This window comes from Crinia signifera, chromosome 6 (genome assembly GCF_055691185.1).
Source record: "Crinia signifera chromosome 6, ASM5569118v1, whole genome shotgun sequence".
NCBI lineage: Eukaryota > Metazoa > Chordata > Amphibia > Anura > Myobatrachidae > Crinia > Crinia signifera.
This window is the reverse complement of record NC_139222.1, coordinates 293,906,782-293,916,094: the sequence shown is the minus strand read 5'-3', so window position 1 is coordinate 293,916,094 and position 9,313 is coordinate 293,906,782. Positions and strand designations below refer to the sequence as shown.

Genomic DNA, 9,313 nt, shown 5'->3' with positions numbered 1-9,313 from the left:
GTAGACCCGGCATGGACACAGGCGATGGTGAATATCGATATCACAGGCGATGGTGAGCCTGGATGGACACAGGCGATGCGCACAGGCTTCGCCAGAATTTGGACACGAATTGGACTCCTCTGTCGGAAATTATTTCAAGTGGCAGTCCATGAAGCTTGAATATCTCCTTTATAAAGAGTTGGGACAGCTTGGAAGATGAAGGAAGACCGGTGAGGGGAACGAAGTGGGCCATCTTGGTGAACCGGTCATCAATCACCCAGATGGTGTTGATTTGTTAGACTCTGGAAGATCAGTTACAAAGTCCATTGAAAGATGCGTCCAAGGACGATGTGGCACTGATAATGGAATTAATTGCCCAGGAGGAGACTGACGACTGATCTTGTGCTGGGCGCACTTAGCACAAGAAGACACAAGGGAGGTTATTCTGGTTGGTGCGTACATTTCCGAAATCTTTCGGAGCGGTCCGCACGCCACGCTGTGCAGACATCGTACGAAGAAACGCCCACCGGACCTCCGCTTACGGATGGACTCACACTGGAAGAACAGGGCGTGTTTACGGACGACATCCAAACCTTGCGTGTGCGGTGGACACACACATATTCTGCACGGTCTTACAGCGTTTGCACGGTCTTACCGCGTCGGAACGGACGGGAACCTGGCCGTACGCACCGATGCGGTGTATTTTCGCAAAAATCACCACTCTTATCTGAACTCCGAAATCGGTCACATGACCCACTTATGCAATTAGGTTACCTCATTAAAAAGTGTTTGTTTGCTATTGGAATCAATGAAATCCTAATAGATACTTAAACACATTACTACCACATCCATTACACACATTAACTCTTACATCATGTGAAGTGATATTTTAATCATTGTCACCCCTTTATGTAGCTTTTATGTATGCATATGATATCAGAATTGCAGGTCAAATGCAATATTCTACAATGTGCTAATTATTAGTAACACATAATAAAGCAGTAAAGTGTAAAAAACACACATACAACTTCAAACTGTGATAAACGTTTTATTTAGAACAATAATATGTAAATAATTTATTAACAAAAGAAAACAATTATAATATAAGATCTGTCAGATCTTGCAGGTCGGAAATGACCAGCTGCAGGTGATGGCGCATTCTGAGAAAAGCCCCACGTACACCCTCCTCTGCTTGGGTAGGCTCATCTGTGGGCATGTTAAAGGGGGTAAAATTAGTAATGATATTCATGAATACATTTAACATAGTCATACATGAATGTAATAAATGCAAGGTGACAGGTGTGTGTGTGTGTATATACCTGTATATATATATATATATATATATATATATATATGTATATGTATATAGAGACATATATAACTATATATATGACACATACATCTATACATACATGCATACATACTAAATGGAAAGCCTGTTTTTTTCCCTCTACCCTTTACTCTGTAGAACACCTCACAGTCATAGTGCTCCTTCTGAATCCAAACCCACCCATGACTAAGCTCTGAGAAGCATGTCATGCGCTGCACCAATCCCAACTCATCAATAAGCGCTCAGTGTCTGTTCTCTGATGGAGCGTGGCATGGGACTTAGTCAACTCTCAGGAATGCACAGTACATTTGTGCAATCAAGCATGGCTTGGCTGCTGATGGTCTGCTCCATAAATCATTGTCATAATGCCAGGTAGGTGAAGCTGCAGCACTAACCCACTCCCATGCACAAAATCATTATTAAGACAAAATCATCACACAATTATGTTTGCAAAAATACATGCAAACCACAGGGGGTGGCTAGCTAGAGGAGGGCCCAGGGGCACTGACCACTTGTGACTCCATTCTAAGCCACGCCTGTCCATACTCCATTTATGCCATACTTAATCTAGTTTAGAAATATCAATCAACTGTAAACTCTATTCACCTATATGAGGCAACAGATTGTACGCTTGCAGCAGGGACAAGTAACCCTTACATGAGCACGTCATCCCTTTCTTCCAGGATACAGATTAACTACACAGGTTCAGTGGCAGTTAAAATCGACCTGAAAGCCATCCCCACAACCTTGATTTATAATCCCGAAAATACAACAATTCGTATTCCTAAAGATGGAACATTTGTATTTATATTAACAAATACGAATGTCTACACCATCGATAGGATACGACAGAAATCACCATTCAAAAGAATGTTGGTTCCTGATGTACTAAGCAGCCGTACTGATAATACGGCTGCTAAGTGGTGTGAAACACCCACGCAAATATGACAGGAAAATACACCCTGCTTTCCCTGTCGTATTTGCTTTAAGCCTGCAAGGATCAGTCAGATCCGTGCAGGCTTTAGTGTAAAAAAATAGAAAAATTAAATAAATAAAAAAAAAAAACAGCGTGGGGTCCCCCCCACAGCTGTAACCAGCACCAGGCTGAAGGAGCCGGGGCCGGTAATTAAAAATCAGGGAACCTGACAAATAGGGGTTCCCCAATTTTTAACAACCAGCCCCAGGCTCCAGGTCCGGGGCTGGTTCCCAAAATGCGGGGGACAAAATGACTAGGGGTCCCCCGTATTTTAAGAACCAGCCCCAGGTCAAACCAGCCAGCAGGGTAATGTCACAGCCGGGGGACACTTATGATATAAGGTCCCCCGGCCAAAACATTAACCCTACCGACCAGTCAGCCTGGCCAGGGGCCCTGGGGGAGTGGGGACCCCCCCAATAAAGGGGTCCCCCCTCCAGGACTTACCTGACCAGGCTGAAGCCTGGTGCTGTCCTCGATGCCCCTGGGCGGTGGGCATCGAGCTGATAGTGGTGTAAAAAATAGAATAATCTATTGTCTAATACTAGGGCACTATGAGTCCCAGCAAGCCTCCCCCTCAAGCTGGGACTTGGAGAACCACAAGTCCCAGCCTGCAGGGCATTAAAGGGCCTGCTGGGTCTTGTAGTGCCACAGTATTAAAAATAGTAAAATAAAACACACTGACACACACTTAAAATAAAACTTTAATACATACAAAGCCCTTACATACTAACAGCGGTGTAGCTAGGTGCCATGGTGCCCGGAGCAAGGGCATATTTTGCGCCCCCCCCTACCCCGGTAATGAATTAGGGGCGTGGCTAACATGTGTTTGCATGTTACATTTGAAAAGAAAAAACTTAAAAAATAAGACACTATATAAGACGCTGTAACGGAATCTGCTGCGCTATATAAGACGCTGTAACGGAATCTGCTGCGCTATATAAGACACTGTAACGGAATCTGCTGCGCTATATAAGACACTGTAACGGAATCTGCTGCGCTATATAAGACGCTGTAACGGAATCTGCTGCGCTATATAAGACACTGTAACGGAATCTGCTGCGCTATATAAGACACTGTAACGGAATCTGCTGCGCTATATAAGATATTGTAACAGAATCTGCTGCGCTATATAAGACGCTGTAACGGAATCTGCTGCACTATATAAGACGCTGTAACGGAATCTGCTGCGCTATATAAGACACTGTAATGGAATCTGCTGCGCTATATAAGACGCTGGAACGGAATCTGCTGCGCTATATAAGACACTGTAACGGAATCTGCTGCGCTATATAAGACACTGTAACGGAATCTGCTGCGCTATATAAGGTGCCATAACGGAATCTGCTGCGATGTATAAGACACTGTAACGGAATCTGCTGCGCTATATAAGACACTGTAACGGAATCTACTGCGCTGTATAAGACACTGTAACGGAATCTTCTGCGCTATATAAGACACTGTAACTGAATCTTCTGCGCTATATAAGACACTGTAACGGAATCTGCTGCGCTATATAAGGTGCCGTAACGGAATCTGCTGCGCTATATAAGACACTGTAACGGAATCTGCTGCGCTATATAAGACACTGTAACGGAATCTGCTGCGCTATATAAGGTGCCGTAACGGAATCTGCTGCGCTATATAAGACACTGTAACGGAATCTTCTGCGCTATATAAGACACTGTAACGGAATCTGCTGCGCTATATAAGACACTGTAATGGAATCTGCTGCGCTATATAAGACGCTGTAACGGAATCTGCTGCGCTATATAAGACACTGTAACTGAATCTGCTGCGCTATATAAGACACTGTAACGGAATCTGCTGCACTATATAAGACACTGTAACGGAATCTGCTGCGCTATATAAGACACTGTAATGGAATCTGCTGCGCTATATAAGACGCTGTAACGGAATCTGCTGCGCTATATAATACACTGTAACGGAATCTGCTGCGCTATATAAGACACTGTAACGGAATCTGCTGCGCTATATAAGACACTGTAATGGAATCTGCTGCGCTATATAAGACGCTGTAACGGAATCTGCTGCGCTATATAAGACACTGTAACGGAATCTGCTGCACTATATAAGACACTGTAACTGAATCTGCTGCGCTATATAAGACACTGTAACGGAATCTTCTGCGCTATATAAGACGCTGTAACGGAATCTGCTGCGCTATATAATACACTGTAACGGAATCTGCTGCGCTATATAAGACACTGTAACGGAATCTGCTGCGCTATATAAGACACTGTAATGGAATCTGCTGCGCTATATAAGACGCTGTAACGGAATCTGCTGCGCTATATAAGACACTGTAACGGAATCTGCTGCACTATATAAGACACTGTAACTGAATCTGCTGCGCTATATAAGACACTGTAACGGAATCTTCTGCGCTATATAAGACACTGTAACGGAATCTGCTGCGTTACATAACATGATGACAGCTGTAAATAAATAAATATACAGCACAGCAGGGCAGCAGCAGATGCCAGAGAGATTCACTCCCCCCCCCCCCCCCCCCCCCAGGACCCACGAATCCCCCAAACCCCAAGTGTATTATTAATCTTATTACATCATAAATTAGCTGTAAAAAATAAAAAAAAAAATCCACCTTGAATAATGTTAGCAGGGCGGCCAATAGCGGCATTTGGGGGCGGAGCCGCACGATGTACACAAACACCGTGCGGCTCTCTGCTGTCCGGCTGGTTTCGCGTTTCGGTTTGTTTTTTTTGCAAAGACCCTTACCTGGACTACGTCGCCCTGGGACAGGTGAGTATGGTTTCCTTCCACAGCTTCCTCCATGGATTTCGTCGGACTCCAGACCGCCGACAGCGAGGACGACATGGACAGCGACATCGACATGGAGCCAGAAGACGACACAGGACCAGAAGACGACACAGGACCAGGGCTACCTACGGGAAGAAGATAGGTAAGTATCAGTATGTAAGGGCTTTGTATGTATTAAAGTTTTATTTTAAGTGTGTGTCAGTGTGTTTTATCTTACTATTTTTAATACTGTGGCACTACAAGACCCAGCGGGCCCTTTAATGCCCCGCAGGCTGGGACTTGTGGTTCTCCAAGTCCCAGCTTGCGGGGGAGGCTTGCTGGGACTCATAGTGCCCCAGTATTAGACAATAGATTATTCTATTTTTTACACCACTATCAGCTCGATGCCCACCGCCCAGGGGCATCGAGGACAGCACCAGGCTTCAGCCTGGTCAGGTAAGTCCTGGAGGGGGGGGACCCCTTTATTGGGGGGGTCCCCACTCCCCCAGGGCCCCTGGCCAGGCTGACTGGTCAGGGGGTTAATGCTTTGGCCGGGGGGACTTGTATAAAAAGTCTCCCCCCTGCTGTGGCATTACCCTGTTGGCTGGTTTGGCCTGGGGCTGGTTCTTAAAATACGGGGGACCTCTAGTCATTTTGTCCCCCGTATTTTGGGAACCAGCCCCGGACCTGGAGCCTGGGGCTGGTTGTTAAAAATCGGGGAACCCCTATTTGTCGGGTTCCCTGATTTTTAATTACCGGCCCCGGCTCCTTCAGCCTGGTGCTGGATACGGCTGTGGGGGGGACCCCACGCTGTTTTTTTTTTAATTTATTTAATTTTTCTATTTTTTTTACACACTGCAGCCTGCACGGATCTGACTGATCCGTGCAGACTGCCTGTACGAATTCGTATTAGCGGCCGTATATATGGCCAGCTAATACGAATTCCTACGACATCGGTGGGTTACAAAGCAGTCGTATATGACTGCTTTGTACATTCCCCTCTGTCGTATGCAGTCGTAGGGGAAATACCAATACGAAAAACTAGGTTTTTCATATTGGTAAATTTCCCCCTTTATGTATACATACCACTTTCGGCCGCCTGCACCACCTCACAGGCCTCCTCCTCCTCCTCCAGCTCCACCTCCTCCTCTTCTTCCCTGGCCTACTCCACTGCCACCACCTCCTCCTCCACTGCCACCACCTCCTCCTCCACTGCCACCACCTCCTCCGGCACCCGTTCCGCCTCCACTTCCTCCGCCTCCTCTTCCTCCAGCACCACCTCCTCCGCCATCTCCTCCGTCACCTCCTCCTGGGCCTGCCCCGCCTCTGCCTCCTCCCGGGCCTGTCATGCTCGATCCCGTGCTGTGTTGGAGAAAAGAAACATTAGTGCCAATTAGGGGTCATTGGGGCAGGTGTATTAAGCCTTAACAAGCAATAAATGCAAAGGTGATAAGTAGCTCCTTACTGGCTTTTATCAAACACAGCCTGTAACATGGCAGTTATGATGTGACATTTGGGCCATTGTATGCATCACAAACAATACTCCTAGACAATTACATATTATATCCACATTACAGGATGTCAAACAGGAAGTAGCACACATATAGTGTATGGCATGTTTCACTCATGATCAGCCAGGTTACCTTATTGGCTTAAAAAAGTTAATGTAAGCAATAACGTACAAATGCCCATTTAATGTGTAAACACTCACATCGCGCAATGCTGGCCCTGATTTGCTGGAGCAAATCTGGCTGTCGACGCCTCAGGACTGACCATCGCCGCTCCAGCTGAGCGATGGTCCTCCGCACCTGGGTGCGGGCGTAGATTCGGCGGCGGGCCGCAGCATAGGCACTGCGCTTCTGCCGATTACTAATGAATGGGCCTGCACGCCCCAGCCTAGTCTCCATAACGGAGACCAGTGCCCTGAGCTCCGCAGGAGAGAATGGAGCTGCTCTCCCATAGGCCGCCATCTTAGCAATGGCGCAATACAAGCAATCATGGCCTGTAATTGGTTGTTCACCGTGATATTTGGTATTAACTTTATTGTTCATTTTTTATTGTTCATTGTTGTGGAGCGTGTATGCGCCACAACAAACGGCTAAAAAGGGTGAAAGAAGTTGGGAAACCATTATACTCACCAAACATGGCTGAAAACAACAGGTGAAATAGTGTGCAACAATGGGGGAAATTTACTAAAGGAAATTTGTAAAAAAAATAGGTGTATTTGTATCCAGAAATACACTTATTTTTGACATGTGCTATACCGAAAATACGGCAATTCGTAGTCGTATTGATGTGTTATCAATACGAATACGAGTTGCCATATTTTCGGGATAGTAAATGTCAAAAATAAGTGTATTTCTGGATACAAATACACCTATTTTTTTACAAATTTCCTTTAGTAAATTTCCCCCAATATCCAGTTACACATAGCTCTACAAGGTACTAAAATAGACAGCTTTATTAGTGTGAAAGCTATACACCTGAAACATAGCAAATAGTGCAAGACCTTTTCCCAATATTAGGCCATAGTGCCATGTAAACACTTACCTTATACCGGCCCACACTAGAGATGTGGATTCAAATGTACCTAGCATCAAGGCAGTATTGAGAGACCTATCACATGTGATTTGGATGCAAGCACTGATTACTATTGCCTGAGTTGTGGACTGGATTAACATATGGAATGGGTTAGTGTCATTTGTTGTACATACCAAACAAGTGCACAGTACAAATGAACATTTACATATAGATTTCATGTCTGGCCACAGTTGTAGGTGTTTATTGGTGTTCAAATCTGCCAATAAGTACAAAATCAGACTTTGAAAGTATGCCTGGTTTTGTACTTTTGTTTGTCTGCTGGTATGTGCGTGGCCTAAGCGCTGCACGGTGTACGCTGCCGTACGGAATGCTGCCGCAAAGAACGCAGGGTGTGGCTGATGTACGCCAATGACAGAAATAGTATATAAAGGTTTGCTAGAAAACCAAAATGTTGTTGCAAATATGGCTGGATCTCAATCTGAGGGAGTACCAGGAACTCATTGCTCGCCTGGACTCCAGCACCTCCTATGTGCCCCTCACCACAGACCAGCCAGTGGGAGAAGAGCAGGCAGCTGGCCCAGCAACTTTAGGCCAATGTACAGATGCCCAATCTGCAGCTGGGCCATCTTCTGCCTCAGCAGAATCATTGGGAACACAGCAGGTGGCTTCCCAACAGAGTAGCCTGGCCAGCACTTCAAGTACAGCGACAGGTAACCGTGGCCGTGGGCGTGGCCGAAAGAGGCCAACAGAGGAATCAAGCAGCAGGAACATGGCATTCGAACCGCAGGAGCTTGCCATACTGGTACCCCGTGCACGGGATTGGATAGAGTGTCCACAGGACAGGTTGACACACACAAGGAGATGGAAGATTTGGGAGGACATAACTGTGGAGATTAATGCGGTAGCTCCACAAGTTCGTGAGGCGGAGCACGTAAAGAAGAGGCAAGTTCAAGTGTGTTACATTTGAGCAGAACAAGACCAGTTATGTTTTAATTCGATGGTAGATGGAGTTGGTAAATGGTCGGTCACGTTGCTAGGAGCAACAGACATGATTGCCATGTCACTTAGTCGATAGTTATTGTAGGGTGAGTGTGAATGTATCTTCTAAGGGTTGGTTTTATAGTTTAATAGAATGTAAGTTGTGTGTAATGAAGCACATGTTGTAATCTGTTGCAGATTGCAATGGCTGCTACAGCAAACATCAGGAGTGACATGTAGTAATATGTAAACTTTGATTGCAGGTGGCACGATTTCAAAACCAACCTGAAGAAGAAACTGACCAAACGGTGGGAACACAGCCACACCTCTGGGGCTGGCCCCATGCCAGGCCGCCTGAAGCTCACCCCCCTGGAGGAGATGGCAGAGTGCTGTATTGCAATAGAGGAGGTCCGGGGGGTGAGCACCATGGATAGTGAGGCCCCAGTGGACGTTTTTGTTTCTGTTTTAAAAGGTAATTTGTTTGCATGGCATAAGTGGTTTGGGTACTCTTTACTTAGTACGGCGCCCGTCGCGGGCATCGCGGGTACATTTATGCCTGCCCGCGACGCGACCGACGCGATGCCCGCGATTTTCCCATTGAAAACCATGTTAAACCTGAAAAATCGCGTCGGTCGCGTCGCGGCCGGCCATAAACGTACCCGCGATGCCCGCGACGCGATGCTCCCGATTTCCCATAGGAAGCAATGTTAAAAGCCGCGATGGACCCGATT

At 46.2% G+C, this 9,313-nt stretch overlaps 1 long non-coding RNA gene across 1 annotated transcript; it reads right to left on the bottom strand.

Moving 5' to 3' along the window:
- Nucleotides 1–1,011: 1,011 nt before the first annotated feature.
- On the bottom strand, nucleotides 1,012–5,664 carry LOC146009507 (uncharacterized). The gene is made up of 2 exons (XR_014444680.1): nucleotides 5,043–5,664; nucleotides 1,012–1,185 (listed from the first exon to the last, which is right to left on the bottom strand). It is a non-coding gene; the product is annotated as an uncharacterized LOC146009507 (long non-coding RNA).
- Nucleotides 5,665–9,313: the final 3,649 nt, after the last annotated feature.